Here is a 19,665-nt window from a genome sequence, read left to right as displayed (position 1 = left end):
ACTTTCACTATACCAGAGGTACTAATCTTTTGGAGCCAGTGGGCACTTTTGGAATTTTGTGTCATGGGCACCCATCACAACTACCAAAGGACCCATCAATACTAAACACTGGCAATGAGACACAGCACAGGGGGTTTTTTTCGGGGGGGGGGAGGGGGTTGTTAGTGCAGTTTGCCAATCATTTGTGATTCCTTTTTTAGTCAGCAGAGTCACCCAGAAAGTCTTTCAGAATCTTCTTCCTCAATTTGGACCATCTGTTGGTGAACTCCCATGTGGGTATAAGCACCTCATCCATTCCAGTTCTTAAGGTATTTATTGTACAATTAACAGTACAGCTTATATAACTACTGGTCTAAGAAAAACAAGGTAAACTATATACAGAAAAAATTCCTTCCAGTAGCACCTTAAAGACCAACTAAGTCAGTTCTTGGTACTAACTTAGTTGGTCTTTAAGGTGCTACTGGAAGGATTTTTTTTTGTTTTGACTATGGCAGACCAACACGACTACCTATCTGTAACTATTTACAGAAAATCATTCCCCCTTTATGCTCTTCAGCCATCTGGACAGAGCGACTGCTTCCACACCAATCACACTTCTCTTCTCCAGAGTCTGCCTTCTAAAGAAGCCTGTTGCTAAGAGCAACCCTGTTGCTGAGGGAGATCTGTTGCTAGGGGCAAACTTGTTGCTATGGGCAAAACTTTTCAAGGATCATTTCAAGCCCATGTTTACACTAAACTAACTTATCTCAAATGAGTAGGGTTCCAAGTCTAAACACTTTAACTGACAATGGCTCATAGAACTTTTTTTTGGGGGGGTGTCATCACCACTCCTTAACCAAAACTCTATTCTGGTTGTCAATGATGGCAAATCTTAATCACGGGGGCAGGGAAGTAAAGTCACACTTGTTTGTTAATGAAGTCATTGATGCCTATGCAAGATCTTCTGAGGAGACTCTGCTGACCATTCCAGGACCAGCGATTGTCACTTGGTTGCAGTGCAGAAGTGGGCCTTCTTGCTGTTGACAGCCCTTGCCCTCTGGAAAGTCCTCCCTTTTAATAGTTTGTGAGGCTGAGATAGTAATGACTTTTGCGTGCCTCTTAAAAGCCTGTTTTAACCAAGCTCTCTGGGACTCTCCCTCTTAACTTCTGAATCCTCAGTTTTTATACGTGGCTCAGTTTTAGGGCCTTTCCACACTTTCTATTTATAGTGGTATAGTTGCTGTTTGATCCACTTTTCAGAGTGAATTTGTAGCTAATAATCTGCACCTTTGGTCACATATGGCTGTTATTAGAAAGCAAGTGCAGGATTTTCCTTTCCACACTAATGGTGGGCTGTGCCCAAATGGAGAAAATTTCTGTGGCTGTAGTTACACCCTTTATGTACCCTTCTGTTCCTCCAGCCCACAAATGTCGGTGTTATGAGCATGCGCCTGAGGATATCCCTTTCATGACTTTCCTCTTCTTCCTTTTTGGTTTTTAATGCCTAATATTCAGGAGTTCTGATATTATAGCAGTATAGGGAATTAGCAGAGGAACTGCCTGCCTGCCTGAGCTATGGTGAACCTGGTTATTGTGGTGAAAATTCATCTGCAGCTAATAACTGCTGTTGTGGGCAGTATTTTGACTCAGACCCGTTGTCTCTCCTATGAACTGAGCCTGCAAGCTATAAAAATTATATTAAAAATTATATTATTCATTATATAGAATACATATAACAAAATAAACATTTTATATGACAGCTCTCCTCCAATATTGTGGTAGTAACTGGGATCATAGCCTAGTCTGTTCTAGTATCCTTTTTTAAAAATAGAAGGTTGGGGTTGGACCTCTCCATTCTACAATACTGCAGGATGAGCACTTTGGGTGAAGAATGTTGGCCTGTTCTTCTTTTAGTGATGCAGGGCAGGATTTTCTCTTTTTATGCTATTGCAGGTTAAAAACTTTCGGTAAATAATTTTGTTTCATGCTTTTTCATCACTATCTTTTTATTTACAATTTGCAAATACTTTGGGACACTTTATGTAGCAAGTGATTAATGCATATATTAAATATATAAATAATTAGTCAGTGCTGCACCATAAGCCTACTTAGGCAGGGCTAAACTTGAGAATATGCAGGACATCTAGTCAGAATTGCCATTGGTCCAAGGCTCAAGGCGTTTTGCAGAAAAGGGCTGTAGAACATCAAATGCCACCCCTGCTGGAAGATATCGATCAGAAGTAGGTGGGTGCAGTAAACAGAAGGGAAACGGTTGGACCAAAGCAGGAGGTTCTAAAATAGATGCCGGGAAGCATTCATCACTAGGTTCAGTAAGGTCAGAGGGGATCCTTGGAACGTCTTGGAACAGAGCCATGCTTGAGCCTGGAGAGGATAGCCCAGCCTCCCATCCTAGCTTCTCTTCTTTGGATCGGACACCATGGGAGCTGAGTATTTCAAATTCAAAATTCAAATTCGAATTTATTTATTTACGGCTATTAGCCCATAAAATATGTACAAACCTAAAAGCACAGAAACATAAAAACCAATACATCTAACAACAGAAGGGGAACACCACGATGCAAGGGTGGGTCATTGAGCAGTGACAAATAACAGCTTGGGGCCCGGAAAGATCCAAGGGACGGTTCACAGAAAAAGGAGAACTGGAGACGAGATCGAGATCGAGATCGAGATCCGTCATGCACTCTCATCATAACTGTCCGATTAGTTTTTGTTGTTGATGTTGTTTTTTGGTGGTTTTTGTGTGTGAGATAACCGCAGCTGAGTATTTAAATTTAGTTGATTAATCGCATAAAAATCTTTCTGATTAATTAGGGGGCAGATTAAAAATAAAATAAACCAGTACTTCCAAAAACAGCAGATGATAGGAGAAGCATTCTGCACTCTCTCACAGATGTGGGCAGGTATGCCTCTTTTAAGATAGTGCCTATGCAAACAATATACGTGTGCTACCTTCCAAGTGGAAAGGAAGGATGCTTTCATCTTCAGAACTATTGCTTTTATTTCTATCCATAGAAAAGCAGATTATACAGCAACCTCCCCCCCCCCCCCTTTCTCACAAGGTTGGAACTTGGAGAATGAAATTGCTGGGCAGTGAATTCAGGATAGATGAAAGAAAACCCAGCACACCCTTAAATACGTACTTCCCTGCTACAGGCTGGTGGTCATCAGGCTGGATTGCTTTCTAGAAAAATGAAGCGTTAGTCATCTTCCTGGAGAAGGGGAGGGCTGTGAATTGCTATTATCCATGATAGTGAAATAGAACCTCCATGTTCAGAGGCATTAGACCTCTGACTATGAATTACAGAAGGGAAGATCTGTTGGCTTTGTGACCCACTTGTAAGCATCCTGGAAGCAGCTGGGTAGGCACTGCTCAAAACTGAATGCTGGAGGAGATGGACTGTTTGCCTGATCCAGCCAAGCTATTCTAATGTTCTTATGACTCATAATTGTCTGTCTCTATTTGCCTATTCAGGGGTTTTGTCCACCACTTGTTAATGCATTCAGCATTCCCTTGTGTAAATAGATGTAAACATTTCAAAGCAGGGTCAGTCTTCTTTTCCTCTCTGCATTCAGAGACGGTGCCAGGAGTTTGGATATGGCATGAGATCACACAAGAGCCCACTTGCTATGGATGGGTAGCAATGAGGTTAGCCCTATGGTGTGCCTAGATGTCTTCCAAGCCCTGATTAGTCATATGGACACACTGCAAACCCCATCTTTAAAACTGAGCCTTGCTTTTAAATCAAGTCACTCTGTGGTGGAAGCCACAGTTGCAACTGAGATTCTGCTGATACTGTGTTAAGTTGGCTCCTCATGAAAGCAGAGAGGAGGTGAGGGGGAGGGAGATGGAAAGAGGGGTGGGCAAGGAAGAAGAGATATTAAGGAGAGGGGAGAATATAGAAAATAAGTCTTAAATAGGATTTAATGAGATGTAACAGGGATGGGCAAAATGTGGATCTATTACCACACTTGTACACTCTCTCCCTCTCTCTCTCTCTCTCTCTCTCTCTCTCTCTCTCTCTCTCTCCCTAAATGTTACTCCTAAGCAATTAAAAAAAGTGAACGGACAAGTCCCTTTCAGTACATATACTATGAAAACTCGACCTTCTCCAGCCCCAGCCTGGCACTGGGGGGAATATGGGCTGGAAACACAGGAAGCTGCTTTAACTGAGACAAACCACTGGTCCACTGAGCTCTGTACTGTCTGCACTGGCTGGCAGAAGCTCTTTGATAATAAAACCTGGGCCCTTCTTGATGCAGAGCAGATGCTCCACCACAGAGAGGACAGGGGGCAGAGCTGTGCCAGTTGTGGGGCAACAAGCTGCAGGCCGAGCCGGGGCAGGGGGCAAAGGACCAAAGGTCAGGGTGGAAATGGGTGGAAGAGGAGGAGGGGCAGGGTGAGACCCCAACTTGTTCTAACTGTAGTAAGGAGAGAATCATGCCCACCTGAGGAGGGAGGGAAGAAGTCCTACATACTATATACCCATTCTGGGCCATGGCTGCCAGCTGACATAACCCTCCCCCAGCACATTCTATATTTTTGTCTCACATTGAGGATCAGATAGTATGTCAAATAAGGAATGCTGAGCATGGGGAACTTTAAAACATTTCCTCCATTGATCTCACAACCGTGCCTTCCACCTAATGGGCCAAAGCTAATCTTTTCCATTTTAGTATTGTAAACCCGAGGGCTGATTCATCAGATGTGACTCTTTCTATAGGAAGCAGACCCTGGCACAGATATACATGGCATGCCCTGGTTACATCCAGACTAAACTATTGCAACCCGCTCTCTGCAGGGCTTGAGAATCGCTTTCTCTTGATTTCCAATTTTTCCATTCTGAAGTTCAGCTCACCACATTTCCACCTGTTTGTGAATTTTAAAAAAATCTTGAAAATTTACCAGAATTTTACTGTGCATTGTTCCTAATGTATACGTTTGAATGCATTTTTGCCTAATATAATGCGCTTTTCAATTTTTTATGAGTATGCATATGCTAATGCATACTTCCCTCTAACACACACATTTTTGTTCATAGTTTTGGTTGGAAATTTGGAGGCATGAGAATTTTGAAGAATAGCTGTGCTTTGGTGACTTAGCTACACTTTGCATTAAACTTAGCTCCTGTTTTCTCAGCCCCATGTAACCATTAAAACCCCTACATTTTGGGACCAAGCTATTTGACAGACTCTTTTAGAGTTGTATTTGGTTGACAGACACTAGAGAAAGGGCCTGCTCAGTGGTGGGTCCAGATTTATGGAACTTCCTTCCCGAGGAAGAATACAGGGCCCCTATTTTGCCAGTTGTAATCAATCCATGATTTCAAAAACATGTATTGTGATGTGGCTTAATTTCTAAACATGAGATATAGAATGCAATCTTGTCTGAAAAATCTTACTTGGACCCTTTTTTCAGGGAGGAGGCAACGGTGCTCTGCATGTGTGTAAATGACACACTTTCCTAAATCAAGTCCTATTGTGTGGAAACAGCAAAGTTAAAAATGGAAGCCCCACTGAGTTAAAATTTCACCAGCTGCCACTGCCCTAAGCCAATGTAGTTCAACTGGTGAAGTTAAGCAGGTGTTGCCCTGGATGGGAGACTACGTGGGGATAATAAGTGAGGCACAATCCAGTCTTGGAGTTACAGTAAGGGTGGATCCCAATCCTGACATGTTTGAAAACTACTGGTTAAAAATAATAACATTGCTTCCTGCTGTTCCAGGGATCAAGATGCCAGATGATATTTTGCTGCAACTGACTATGGATTTAATGAAGAGCAATTGCTTTGTCTAATCAAAAGAGAGAGAAAGCGTATATTTAAAAGCCCCAAAAGATTTCCATTTAATGACGCACATGGGCAGCACATTTTAAGTGGCTAAACTTCCTCAGCAAACAGCCACGGTGCACCTGTGCCACAGCTGGATCTAATCTGTGGAGGACTGTACTTTAGAAGCCATTGCCGGATTTCAGGCTGGAAACAAAATAATGCCCCACCCAGGCATATTTCAATCCGCAAACTACTTTAACATTTCAGAGGGGAAAGAACAATCCTATTCTGTGGGTTAAAGAAATCCATAGAAGATTTATGTGTTGCTGGGGATTTCTGTGAAATTCTGACCGGGGGAGTCGGGGAAAGAGCAGGAGCACACATCCGGATTTGAAAGAAAGAAAAGCCTGGAGAGAGGGGCAGAAGAGGAGGAGCCTTATAAAGGTCAGTAGCATTTTAAGGAATTGGGATCTGGAGAAGGGGCAGTGAAGCATCTCTGTTGACTACATCCTGCAGACCCACAAGCTGAACACGCAGCAACCATAGCAAAGGAATCATATCAAAGACTGCTCTATGGATTTGTCTGGATGGATAGCCTGCCCTCTCAAAAGCTAGAGACTTGGTTATCATTTGGGCAAAAGAGAGTTTTGGACCAGGTGGGGTTGTTCCTCAGAAGCACAGATATATTTCTGGCCAGCTTCAACAGTGCACAATGGCTGAGTTCAGCAAAATGGAAAACAACCATTTTTCTGCTATGTGAATGAGCCTGTATTTGTTGTGGGCTCACACATTGCCCCCTCCCCCTCCCCGTCTTTCATGGTCATGAGAAGAAAATGAGAAACTTTCACTCTTGGTTAAGACAAATTCCAGTTCTCAAAGACATCTCACTAACTAGGGAATGTTTTGAATATAAAACCAGGGGGTATTATTACCATTATAATTTATTACTCATCCTTTACCCTAAGGTCACAGGGTCAGTTGCAACATTAAAATACAATATTAAAAATAGTTTAAAACAACTTACAACCACAAAGATAAGATGGGCCCTAAAAATATATACCTTAAGTGTCAAAAAACAGTATAAAGAGGTGCATTTTCAGCATTTGCACTAAGCTATAAGAATGAAGGAGTTCCAAAACTTACGGGCTTCCACAGAGAATGCCTTCTCTCAGGGCTGCATTCTCCCTGTCTCTTTGCATTCAGATTTGGATTTCACTGGCTGCTTGGGATTTGCACCCTGGATGTCACTTGCACTCTGATGAAGCCTTTGAGAAATGCAACTAGTAAAGTGTAAAGCTTGGTTTTCAGAATTTTTGCCAGCTAGCAACCAATCTCCATTGCTTCCTTTGCAAAATGTCGCGTCTAGATTTTCCTCAGCACTGGCCTTAAGCTCCTCTGAAGGGCAGCATCTAACAGTCACACCATAAACCTCTCTCCCAAGGTCATTTCTAGCTCTCTATAATTCACTGAAGCCCATTTCTTAATGGCCTCTTTACATATATGAATTCATATTGTAATAGCCATTGTCTACAAGTAATATTGCTCAGCATGACTCTTAATGGCCTGAAGCAATTCCGCCAGTGATGTTCCCACTTCCCTATGTATGGCTCCTTCCAAGTGAGATACTTTCAGGCGTGTAAAACAAAGCTTGCAGCTCCAAGGAGAATATGCATTTCTGTTGGACTGCCTGAAAATTTAGGTTCAAGCATGGAAGTGCAGATAGCAAAATTTTGCCCTGTGAACTTGTTGAAGAGTGAGGTGTAAATCCATTACTGCCCTGCTGTGAGGGCTGAAGATTGCTCCCTGCAAGGCCCGTTCCACCTGGCCTAGGGGGCAGGGACCAGACTCCCCCGGCTCAACATAAGAGACTCCTGGGAGGCCAGAGGGACATTGCCCTTGTGCCCTTGTCACTGGAACAAACTCTGGGGTTGGGGCAAATGTCAAAAATGCTTTTAAATATTTATAAATGTTTTTAAATAGTTTTTAATCGGTGGCATTTTAAATTTTGGGTTTTTGTTTTGCTCTGTTGGGGTGGGATAAATATTTAGTTGGGGCTGGGGATTAGTTTAATTTTAGTACGTTGTTGTTGTTTTAATTAGTTTCTACGATTTTTTTGGTTTATTATATAGCTTGTATTCTGTTCTGAAGGGGAGAGGGTCAGGGCTACCTGGGAGTGGGCCCCAGCCAACAGAATGGCTGGGGCAGGTTCCACAGGGGGGGATACTTTGGGACAGCTAACCCTTCATTGTTTGAAGACTATCCCTGCCAATGGGTCTGGTCTTGACCAGAAGGATGGTAGAATCACCAAGGGAGCCCGCCATGACCTTAAGGTGCTGCTGTGCAATGCCAGGTCAATGATTCACAATATCTCTGCCATCCATGACTTGATCATGGATGGAGGACTTGACCTGGCATGTGCAACAGAGACTTGGTTAGATGAAGCAGATGGACCTGTACTTGCCACTGCTTGTCCACCAGATTTTTCTTATGCAACTAAGGTCATATAGGCGGGGAGGGGGTGGCAGTGATTTTTAGGAAGTCATATAGGCGGGATGTGGGTGGCGCTGTGGGTAAAACCTCAGCGCCTAGGACTTGCCGATCACACGGTCAGCGGTTCGAATCCCTGCGGCGGGGTGTGCTCCCATCGTTCGGTCCCAGCGCCTGCCAACCTAGCAGTTTGAAAGCACTTCCGGGTGCAAGTAGATAAATAGGGACCGCTTACCAGCGGGAAGGTAAACGGTGTTCTGTGTGCTGCACTGGCTCGCCAGATCCAGCTTGTCACGCTGGCCATGTGACCCGGAAGTGTCTGCGGACAGCGCTGGCTCCCAGCCTATAGAGTGAGATGAGCGCACAACCCTAGAGTCTGGCAAGACTGGCCCGAACGGGCAGGGGTACCTTTACCTTTACCTAGCTTACACCAGGCATCCTATTGGGAAGACCCAGTTTTCCAAGTGCATGTTCTGGAAGTTGGGCAATAGGGGCAGTACAAGTTTCCTTTTGGTGTACCGACCTCCCTGCTGCACCAAGGATTCCCTGCCCGAGCTGCTTCAGGTCATGGCAGATGTTCTCCTGGAGACACCTAGTTTGGTTGTACCTTGGAGATTTTAACATCCAGGCCAACAAGACCTTACAAGGGGCCGCTCAGGACTTCTAGAAAGCATGGCCTCCATGAGGCTTTCCCTGAATACGTTTGGCTCAACTCATAGTCACAATCATGCTTCCGACCTAGTGTTCACCTCTATGGACATGGGTGATAATAATAATATATTTTTTTTATTTTTACCCCGCCCTCCCCAGCCAAAACCGGGCTCAGAGCGGCTAACAACCAATAATAAAAACAAGTTGATTAAAATACAATTTAAAAGATTAAAATACAACATTAAAACATTAGGACACTAAGTAAAAGTGAAACAAAAGAAGTGCCATGGTCAGATCATTTCCTGATGCAACTGGGAAGTGGGACCTATTTGGATGGTCCGCCCCCACCATCCAAATGGTTTCCAGAAAGTGATAGGAGATGTTATATCCTATGTTGATGGCCTTTCAGCTGATTCCCTGGTGGCCCACTGGAATGCGGAGTTAACCAGGGCTATTGACTGTCTGGCTCCGAAGCGCCCTCTCCGATTGCATGGAGCCCGGACAGCCCCATGGTTTTCCCCAGAGCTAAGGGCGATGAAACAATTGCTAAGATGGCTAGAGCGCTGGTGGCGGGAAACTCAATCGAACTGGACATGGGTTAGAGCTCACCGTTGAACCTACCAAGTGGCAATAGCGACTGTGAAGAGGACCTTCTTTACCTCCTCTATTGCATCTTCAGAAAAAAGGAGCAGGAGGAGACTCTTTCAGGTGATTCACAATCTAACAGAACCACCTTTGCCATCGGGGCCTGGTAGAGACATCAAGATCTCCTGCAATGATTTTGCACAGTTTTTTGCAGATAAAGTCACTCAGATTCAGAAAGAGATAGACTCCACCGTGGGAGCAGGGCCGGGGTGGGAGAGTGCTAGAGTCCTGTCTAGTCAAGTTGCATGGGATCAATTCCAATCTGTTACCTCTGAGGATTTGGAAAGCTGCTTAGATGAGTGAAACCAACCACCTGTCTCCTTGATCCTTGCCCACCCTGGCTAATAAAAGCAAGCTGGGAAGGGCTGGGCGATGGGCTCTGTGGGGTGGTGAATGCTTCCCTCTGTGAGGAAGCCATCCCAGACCTGCTGAAAGAGGTAGTCATTAAACCACTTCTTAAAAAAAAAATATTTGGACCCGGCCAATATGGCCAACTATCACCCAGTCTCAAATCTTCCATTCTTGGCCAAGGTGATTGAGCTGAACACCTCCAAACACGCCTGGAGGATGCAGACCATTTGGATCCCTTCCAGTCGGGATTCAGGCCTCATCATGGGACTGAAACTGCCTTGGTTGCACTGGTTGATGATCTCCGGTGGGCTAGGGACAAAGGTGAGAGCTGTTTCCTAGTTCTGCTGGATCTCTCAGCGGTCTTTGATACAATCGACCATAACATCCTTCTGGACTGTCTAGAGGGGCTGGGAGCTGGGGGCACTGTCATACAGTGGTTCTGCTCCTTTCTCCTGGGCTGTGTTCAGAAAGTGGTGTTGGGGGATGAGTGTTCAGACCCCATGGCTCTCACTTGTGGGGTGCCTCAGGGTTCCATCCTCTCCCCCATGCTTTTTAACATATATGAAGCTGCTGGGAGAGATCATCAGAGGGTTTGGGCTGGGTGTTTATCAGTATCCTGATGATACCCAGCTCTACCTCTCTTTTAAATCGGAACCAGTGAAGGTGGCGAAGGTCCTGTGTCTGGAGGTGGTTGGAGGATGGATGGCGGGTAACAGGTTAAATCAGGTTAAATCCTGTCAGGTTAAATCCTGACAAGACAGAAGTACTGTTTTGAGGGGACAGGGGACAGGCAGGTGTGGAGGACTCCCTGGTTCTGAATGGGGTAACTGTGCCCCTGAAAGACCAGGTACACAGCCTGGGACTCATTTTGGACTCACAGCTGCCCATGGAGGTGCAGGTCTATTCTGTGTCCAGGGCAGCTGTCTACCAGCTCCATTTGGCACGCAGGCTGAGACCCTATCTGCCCGTGGACTGTCTCGCCAGAGTGGTGCATGCCCTAGTTATCTCCCGCTTGGACTACTGCCATGCGCTGTACGTGGGGCTACCTTTGAAGGTGATGTGGAAACTGCAATTAATCCAGCATGCGGCAGCTAGACTGGTGACTGGGAGTGGCCACCGAGATCATATAGCACCAGTCCTGAAAGACCTTCATTTGAAGGTGATGTGGAAACTGCAATTAATCCAGCATGCGGCAGCTAGACTGGTGACTGGGAGTGGCCACCGAGATCATATAGCACCAGTCCCGAATACCTACATTGGCTCCCAGTATGTTTCCGAGCACAATTCAAAGTGTTGGTGCTGACCTTTACAGCCCTAAATGGCCTCAGTCCTGCATACCTGAAGGAGCGTCTCCACCCCATCGTTCAGCCCGGACACTGAGGTCCAGCTCTGAGGGTCTTCTGGCGGTTCCCTCACTGAGAGAAGTGAGGTTACAGGGAACCAGACAGAGGGCCTTCTCGGTAGTGGCACCTGCCCTGTGGAATGCCCTCTCATCAGATGTCAAGGAAATAAACAACTATCTGACTTTTAGAAGACATCTGAAGACAGCCCTGTTTAGGGAAGTTTTTAATGTTTCATGTTTTATCGTGTTTTTTATATTCAAGCCACCAAGAGTGGCTGGGGAAACCCAGCCAGATGGGCGGAGTATAAATAAATAATAATTATCATTGTTATCATTATTATGAAATTGAAAATAAATTCCCACCAGGAATTCTGGGGCTACCAGTCGCAATTCAGGCCCTAGTAGGAAAATCCCAAAGCACCTGCAGCTACCACCTCTGGAATTTGTTTTGCCTCTCTGTTCATGGCGCACACGCTTTTCCTCCTGCCATCTTTCTCTGCTATATCTTAACATCTCTGTGCTTTGTACCAGGGATAGGTAACCGGTGGCATTACAGATGTTGATGTACTACAGCTTCCATCAGCCGCCGCCACCCTGACCAATGGCAGGAGGCTGAGGAAAGTTGTAATAGGCCAACGAAGCTGGAAGATCCCAGCTTGGCGCTTTACCTAGGGATACTTGGAAAGCAAACTTAGTACCTTTTGCGCACAAAGCTCTTGATTTTATGTCTTATTTTGCATTTCAATTGTTTTTACTTATTTATTGTAAGCTGGGCAGAAATACCTTATGTTATTGAGCAGCCTACAAATGCTGTAAATAAAATTATAAAATAAAATTTGAAACCGCATTCTTATCATTCTGGGGAAGAACAGCATGCATACCTGGACAGCTGCTCCTGAGCCTTTTTTATTTAAGCTTCTAGACCTTTGATTATTGAACTTTTAAAAGAATGAACTCTACTCAATAAAAGCATAATTACACAGCTATATTTGTTCAGCCAACTTCCCCTGTTGATTTCGCATACCATCCGATTTCCTCATTCTTGGTGTTTAATCTGTCAGATCAGAAACCAGGGCTTAATAATAGTTTGTTAGTACAGGATAGACACGCAGAAAGGAGAAATTGGAGTGCCAGTAAAATAGCTTAGTGTAGTAAGTTTAACATTCAACTAACCAGTTACAGATAGGTAGCCGTGTTGGTCTGCCATAGTCAAAACAAAAAAAAATCCTTCCAGTAGCACCTTAAAGACCAACTAAGTCAGTTCTTGGTATGAGCTTTCGTATCTGAAGAAGTGTGCATGCACACGAAAGCTCATACCAAGAACTGACTTAGTTGGTCTTTAAGGTGCTACTGGAAGGAATTTTTTTTTTATTATTCAATTAACCAGTAAAACACTATAAAGCTACACCCACTGTAATTTACAGCAGGGAAAGGTTGGTCATGTTATGCTTTCCTAACCACATTTTTTTTTTTGGGGGGGGGGTGTTAATGACTGGCTGGATGCCAGTGACAGTGCTATCCTGGGCTAGAGGGATTTGAGCAGTGGCCTCCTTCAGGCCAAAATGATAGATGCAGCCAAAATCATTGGCTGATTCCACTGGTTGAAATAGCCAAATGATTTCAATGTACTTGAATTCCTTTAAAAGAGAGAATGTGCTGAAATCCTTATTAAAAAAGAAAAGAAAAAACCTCATAATCCATAAAGTCTAGTATGTGTTGCATTAATGCTCTAAAAATAGGGAACCTTTTCTGTGTCATTTTTGGTGGGTGTGGAAATAATTTTATGTTTTAACACTCTGGTGCTGAGATTAGACTTTCATTCCTGTGCTAGGAATATGGCTTGTTTCAGGAAATTACCATGAGATTGAAAAAGAACCTTGCTGGTGTGCAAAAGATGTATTTTCTTAGATATTTCTCTAGCTGCCCCAGCCCTGGGGTGAAGTCTGAGAGGAGATGAGTATCACACACTGGAGAGATTAACAGGGGGCCGTTTGGCCCCCATGGCATGTTCTTGGGTCCCTGTGGACATGTGCTTCCCTTTTAGACCCCAATGAAAGCCAGGCAGGTCCTAAGTTGTAACTCGTGTGAAGGAGGCAAGCAAGATGAAAGGGGTTGCAGAGTAGTACATTGAGCTGCCACAAGTCTTCTTCCACTCCACCCCCATCCTGTGGAATCTCCAAAGCACAGAGATTCCTCTACATATGGAGGCTTTCCTTGTGATCTAGAAACCCCAAAGGACGTCTGCTGCCAGCCTAAATGGTAAAACCCGGTTCTTTTCTCAGGCCTTTGTGGATTGTGCAGTTGTGTCCTAAATATTGTAATAATTGTAATATTAATATTACCTGTTCTGTTTTTTAATGAAACCATTGCTTTTAATAGAATTATGTACCCAGCCCTGACTTAGATGAAATACACAGCAGACTATCAATGGTTTACATGAATGAATGATTTAAATAAAACAAACCTGGATCCCCTAGGGTTCTAAATCATATAGTGCACAGAACAGTCTCCCTGCTTCAAATGATATTCCCCAATAAGACAATGGCAGGAGCTATGCTGCTCCACATTTGCCCCCTTCATGTGAACAATGCCTAAAGATGGCTCTGGTTACCATGTAAAGTGGAAGCAAAAGAGCATCCTAAAGGGTGACCCCAGAGCCTCACAAGTGTTGGCTCCATTTTTCTAGCCAGCCATTCTTTGTGGTTACCACCAGTCCTCAGCCACACCCTTGTCAGCCAGGCTATGGAGGAGGTAAGAAACACTAGAGGCTTCTCCCACTGCTCCGAAGGGATTCCTGCTCACTTGCTTGAAAACTGGATCTGTGTGCTGCCAGATGTTCTGCTCACCCGACAGCTGGGTGCACTTTCCCATGGAAAGCTGCGAGTGGATTTGTGGATGTCTAAGTGACACAACAGAGTATTCAAGTAAAAAATCGGACTTAGAAGCAGAGGGGACACAATGCGTATCCGTGCAGAGGTCCGCAGCACCTCCCACTGGCTTTTGCAGGATATTGGTCCTATTTTTGTTGTGTCTCTGACATAATCTGCTACTGAAAATTAAGAGTAAAGCTGCCTGGAGCCATGTATGAGAACTGAACAGGGCTGAGCAGTGTATGGGAATACAAATAAAGAATGATGGTTTGCATAATGCTAGTCAAATATATATATATGGTGCTCAAGAGCAAACTGTTGCTTCCATGGGTGGACTCTCAGAGGTTCTTCATACACTGCTCTTTTAAGATTTACACCAAAGATGTGGGAACTTGGATTGGCTGCTGCTCCCCATTGTGCGTGTACTTGATGGAAAACCTGTTTTTGATCTCTGCAATGTTAAAAACGGCCTGCAAAGGCTTGGGTGTATGTTAACTTTCTGAACTCGTGTATCATGGCTTGTGAAATGCTTATGAAAGCCAATCTGGGCGTATTCCTAGAACAGTGCACAGGAACACCAATGTCAATTCCTGGTGCATAAAGTCTGAAGCTCATTAGAACTGTGTAACATGTTCAGTGTGAAACCAGAAACCACGTGAAGCATGCCTGGCTCACAGAATGTGCTTCTAAAATCAGAAGAACAAAGACTGTGTTCATCCAAAGAGTTTTCTTAGGCTTGCAGAAAACTTTTTCAGCTGACCTTGGGAAACATTTCAAAATGCATCTGGGCTGATTTATAGAGTTGTAGCGAAAGTTGGGTTTTTAAAATGTGTGGTTTCCACATTGTGCTGCTGCATTCAATGAAGTAAACATCAACGCTTTCCATCTGAGGTTTGGGCTGCTGCTATGCTGAGGCTCCTTTGAAAGGGTTCCCTTCTGTGACCTGCCTGGAAGGAAGACAAGGACAGCAGGAAAGGTAAATGACAGTGTTTTCACCAGATGGTTTAAAAGGGAAGGGATTCCTTTCCAGTTTTAGGAATGATTTCAGCTTTGATGCTGCTTAGCATAAGGATTAGTGGGGGGGGGGGAATCCTGGTAGACTGAGATCAAGATGTCTGCTCTGATGTGTGCAATTTGCAATGCATCTGCATTACCCTTTAATTCCTGTTGCATTTATCTTTCTGTTAAAAATGAGCATGGGGTTTTAACTATATTTGAATTCAGAGGATTTGAGGTATAAAGCATTATTATTATAGTTATCCATTTTTTATAGTATTATCAATTTACATAGTGCCTTACAGCATAAGTACAAAAGGATAGCTCTCTGCCCTGAAGAGCTTACAAGATAAACTGCAACAGTGGGAGGGATAAGAGGGGCAGAAGGGTGGGCAGGGGAGAGAAGCAAAAATAATACAGATTGGCTCCATCCAAATTAAATTCATTTTGCATAGGCTTAGTTTTCACTTTGAGCGAGGACTGGAAATGTCAGTCAAAAACTTCATGGGAAAAGTGGATACTGTGAAGGAAGAGAAGGCCAGGAGTGGGGGAAAGGAGGAAGAAAGTGGGGGTGGATGAGGGGGTGCTTAAGACAACAGGAGAGTGGTAGAACTGGAGGAGTGAAGGTAATGAGCAGAGTGATCGTGGCAATAAGGAGAGAATCATAAGGTTGAGCAAGGTTGTGCTGGACTCAGAAAGGTGATAGGAGCTCTGGGAAGAGACTTAAGAAAAGGCCTGCCATCCTCCTCATGGAAATCTACACTTCTCTGGGCTTCAGACGGAATTTGCAAGGATACGGGTGGGAAGTGTGAGTCGGCATATTTTCTGATCTCTGTTGAGCTGAGAGGAGAGAGGCCCATTCTGGCCCCTGCCACTGTCCAAGGAAGGACCAAGGGCCAGCCAACAGACTTGCAGCTGCTCCCGTGCTTTACCCCCCCCCCTCTTTCCTTTCCCCTCACACCAAGCAAATGGAGAGTGTAGGATTAGGGTCTGCCTTAACTGCAGCATCTCCACGGCACTTAGGAAAAAGATTAGGTGACTTGTGAGGGCTAATGAAATCATCACCATCTTCTCAAGACACCCAAGTAGGAATTTCGACTGCACCACTACTGATTCAATATGGGGTGTCATTTTCTTTCATGCTCTCCCTTTTGAAGCAAAAGTCTCCCAGCTCCGATGTAGTGAACCAGCACATCAGCAAGGTACCCCGGTGACTCCCAGGCATGCTGGCTTATTACATTTGTTTCTTTTATTATATTTCATTACACTAAAATTGTACCTCATCTTTAATCTGAAGTTGTGTTGCCCAGCATTCTAACACACAATTCTGCATTTTTGTATAACAGCTTTCACAACACAGGATTGTTTTTCAGATGCACCCAAAGAATGTTGAAGGATGTTATAAACACACCTCACTGTTTCTTAGTGCACTGGATTAGAGTAGGTATGTATCATATATATCATTAGAGAAGCAGTGGGTTCTGTGGCAACACCCCTTCACCTTCTTCAGCCTTTTTTTTTCTTTTTATTTGGAAAGCAGACATGTTGTCCCCAGGGAGAATTAAAGGAGAAGCATTAGCTTGCAAAATGTATGCCAAATGAGCTAATGCTTCTGACACTTCCACAATGCAAGCTTTACAAGAAGGCATGCAGACAGTGAGGCCTGTTTTTCTATGTCATATTTTTTTTTAATGGCTAAATGTTTGTAGGAAACAAAATGGATTTATTTTTTGCTCAATCCAGGCATAATATCAGGACTTATCCGGTTCCGGGCCCCAGGGCTTCAGACAACTAACAAAACACATCTTACTTCTGCTCTGGTAGTTCCCTGTTATGTCTTTCACGCGCAGGAAGAAAGAGGAAAAGCAGAACCCAACCGATTAAAGCACCATGACCCTGTGATTCTTTTCTTATGAACAAGCACATGACAAGCCCTGGGGTAAGGACTCCTCCGCAGCCCCTGCTACCACGTGTGACACTGATGGAAGCCTTCAACTCTCCAAACCAAGTGTGCACAGCCTGGGACTCGCCAGGCAAAATACAGACCACCAGCCCTGAACTGCAGACAGTCAGGTGGTAAGCAACCCTTTGTCCCCACCTCCACCCTATTTTTGAAGCTCTAGGCAGCCAGCCAAAAGAGAAGGGGTTCAAAGAATCTCGCAGTGCCTTAAATCATAGCAAATTTATTGAGGCATGCCGTCACAGACTTCACTAGATACCGAGAAATGCTGAGGATGTGGTGGGCTGCATTTGGCTTGGTGGGTCGCAAAATTGCACATGCCCTGTGACTCAGTTGAGTTTCTAAAGGTATACAAAAATGAAATTCTGAGGCAAGTTGGGTAAACATCTGAAGGATACTGAGCAAAGCAAAAAGCATTTGAACAAAACTAGCCTTTCCATTCAGCATCTGTTTGTTATTACATACACTGGTGAAAAACTGCTGGCTATTTTTTGTAATTTTGGTTTCATTTCATTTTAAAATTTTGAATGTGAATCACCTTGAGGGTGCTTAGGTAAAAACAACAACAACTCTTACTTGAAGCAAAAATAGGAACAAAATAGGAACAATGATTTACCAGTTACCAAAAACAGAGACTCTCCCTTGTAAAGGAGAACAGTTGGAGCACAGAACCATTAACAGAAGGCATTCAGCACCTTGGCTGGATGGCAACACAAGGGAAACAGAGGCTGTAGGAACAGAAGATCAGTCAAATTAAGGGGCCACTTAGGTCTGAAGGAAGGCTATAATTTGGGGCATCTTGGGTCTGGAGTGTCAGTATATGGCCCCTCGTGAAATTTAAATGTTGATGTTTTATTGATTTCCATCAACATTTAAATCCATAAAACACAATATTGGTAAATGCAGGAAGTCAAATCTACAGTGCTGGAATCCCAGGAGCCTATGATGAGGCCTGGTGAAAGAGAACGATTTCTAACAACTTTCCTAAAATGTCAAAAAATGCAGCCCTGGCCTTTCTTCTTTGGGAGGGTGTTCTGGAGCAGAGGCAGGGCACAAACTCTAGGGGGCCCGAGGGGCCTGGGCACCCTCAATTTCTTTTCTGAGGGTGCCCAGCCTTCGCCCCCTGCTGCCACTGCCAGCTGTCGCCTTACCTCTGACCTTCTGGTGCCTTGGTGACAACCGGGCCAGTCATACGAAACAATGCAATAAAAATAATATATGTACAAATACAAAAAATCAGCACTTAAATCAGTTGAATACTTAAGACCATTAGGAAAACCAAATTTCACATTGTACCCTGTGTGTTTATTGCATTTATGATAAAATCCCACCAAACAGAATAGCATTTTTCAGCATCCTCCAAACCTAAACCTAAATCATTCTTCACAATTCTCAACCTGCCTGCCTGTTCGTGACAGTCATGTGCAACAGAGAATATTTAATGTTTCACATTGGGAGAGGAAAATAATGAATAATCACACCATCCCTACTTTCTAGAAAAAAGCTGGCAACTTCCTAGCAAGGAGAGGAAAGATCCTTGCTATTCCTGACAGATCCACTGTGGAATCTTTCCTTTTCACTGGCAATATATGTGATTTCCCTCAATTTCTTGCAAAGTGAGCCCCCTGGAACTTTCTACTCTTGAAGAGCTACTTCACTTGAAGATGAAATGGATCTGAAGTACTTTGGAGGGTATTTAACTTCAGGTGCTTTGTTGCTCTTTGCTTTCCACCTTCCCTTTTGAGGCTGATACGTGTTATTCATTAAACTTACAGTTTCTCTCTTGCCTCTTCTTTTGAGTGTGACTTATGACCTTGCAATCTCTCTCTGTGTGTTTTTGTCATCACAACATGTTTCCATGGAGCTGGATCTGATGTCATGAATAAGAGCATTGTTTCTTTCTTTCTTTCTTTTCTTCCCTAAGTTCCCAAGCATATTTGTGACACAAGTTTGGAAACCAAAATGACTTCACCAGTTAAATATTGTTAGATTCTACAGTGTAACAAAGGTAAGAATGCTGGCATGCTGTATTCCTCTCTGCATGAATTGAGGGTTAGGTATTTCAAAGCAGGTACACAAAGGAGTCCCCAGAGATGCCATTTCACAAGCTTAAGCATTATGTTATAAGGATGAATCATTGGGTCACCCAGATCATGAGGTTCCATTGCTCAAGCTACATGGAGAACCTGGGTCCGTGTAATGAAAAAAGTAGGCTATAGTCCTATGCCCAGTTACATAGAAGAAAGTTCCACTGAAATCAGAGGACTTTGCTCACTGTGAACCTTATGTTCTTAATGAAATGTCAGGGCAGGTATCAGGAACAGGTCAGCAATAACTCTCCAGGCGTCAGTAAAGTTAACTCTTTATTCAAAGAAACAAAGCAGCTCAGGCCTAGTGATCACAGCAATTCTTCCTAGTAGGTCTTGCCTCAATGAGGCAGTTGTGAGAACTGAAAGTCACCGCATTCCAACAACTCTGTTCCTTCCCAACAGGAGTGCCAATTTGGCCCCATGACTGTGGGTGCCATGCAGTGTGCATGGCCCTGGGACTGAAATTTGTGGGTGCCAGGCCCCTTCATGGGGAATTTTGTGGGTGC

At 44.1% G+C, this 19,665-nt stretch overlaps 2 long non-coding RNA genes across 2 annotated transcripts; one reads left to right on the top strand and one right to left on the bottom strand.

The window, feature by feature from the left end:
• The first annotated feature begins 14,749 nt into the window (after positions 1–14,749).
• On the top strand, positions 14,750–17,133 carry LOC310845327. Its single transcript, XR_014564640.1, has 3 exons — positions 14,750–15,089; positions 16,483–16,553; positions 16,853–17,133. It is a non-coding gene; the product is annotated as an uncharacterized lncRNA (long non-coding RNA).
• A 139-nt stretch (positions 17,134–17,272) lies between these two features.
• On the bottom strand, positions 17,273–18,961 carry LOC310845328. The gene is made up of 2 exons (XR_014564641.1): positions 18,843–18,961; positions 17,273–17,410 (listed from the first exon to the last, which is right to left on the bottom strand). It is a non-coding gene; the product is annotated as an uncharacterized lncRNA (long non-coding RNA).
• Between the last annotated feature and the right edge of the window lie 704 nt (positions 18,962–19,665).

The sequence above is a fragment of the Podarcis gaigeae genome (genome assembly GCF_964106915.1).
Source record: "Podarcis gaigeae genome assembly, chromosome: 5".
NCBI lineage: Eukaryota > Metazoa > Chordata > Lepidosauria > Squamata > Lacertidae > Podarcis > Podarcis gaigeae.
Note: the sequence above shows the minus strand (reverse complement) of the source record. Positions and strands in the feature narration are given on the sequence as shown.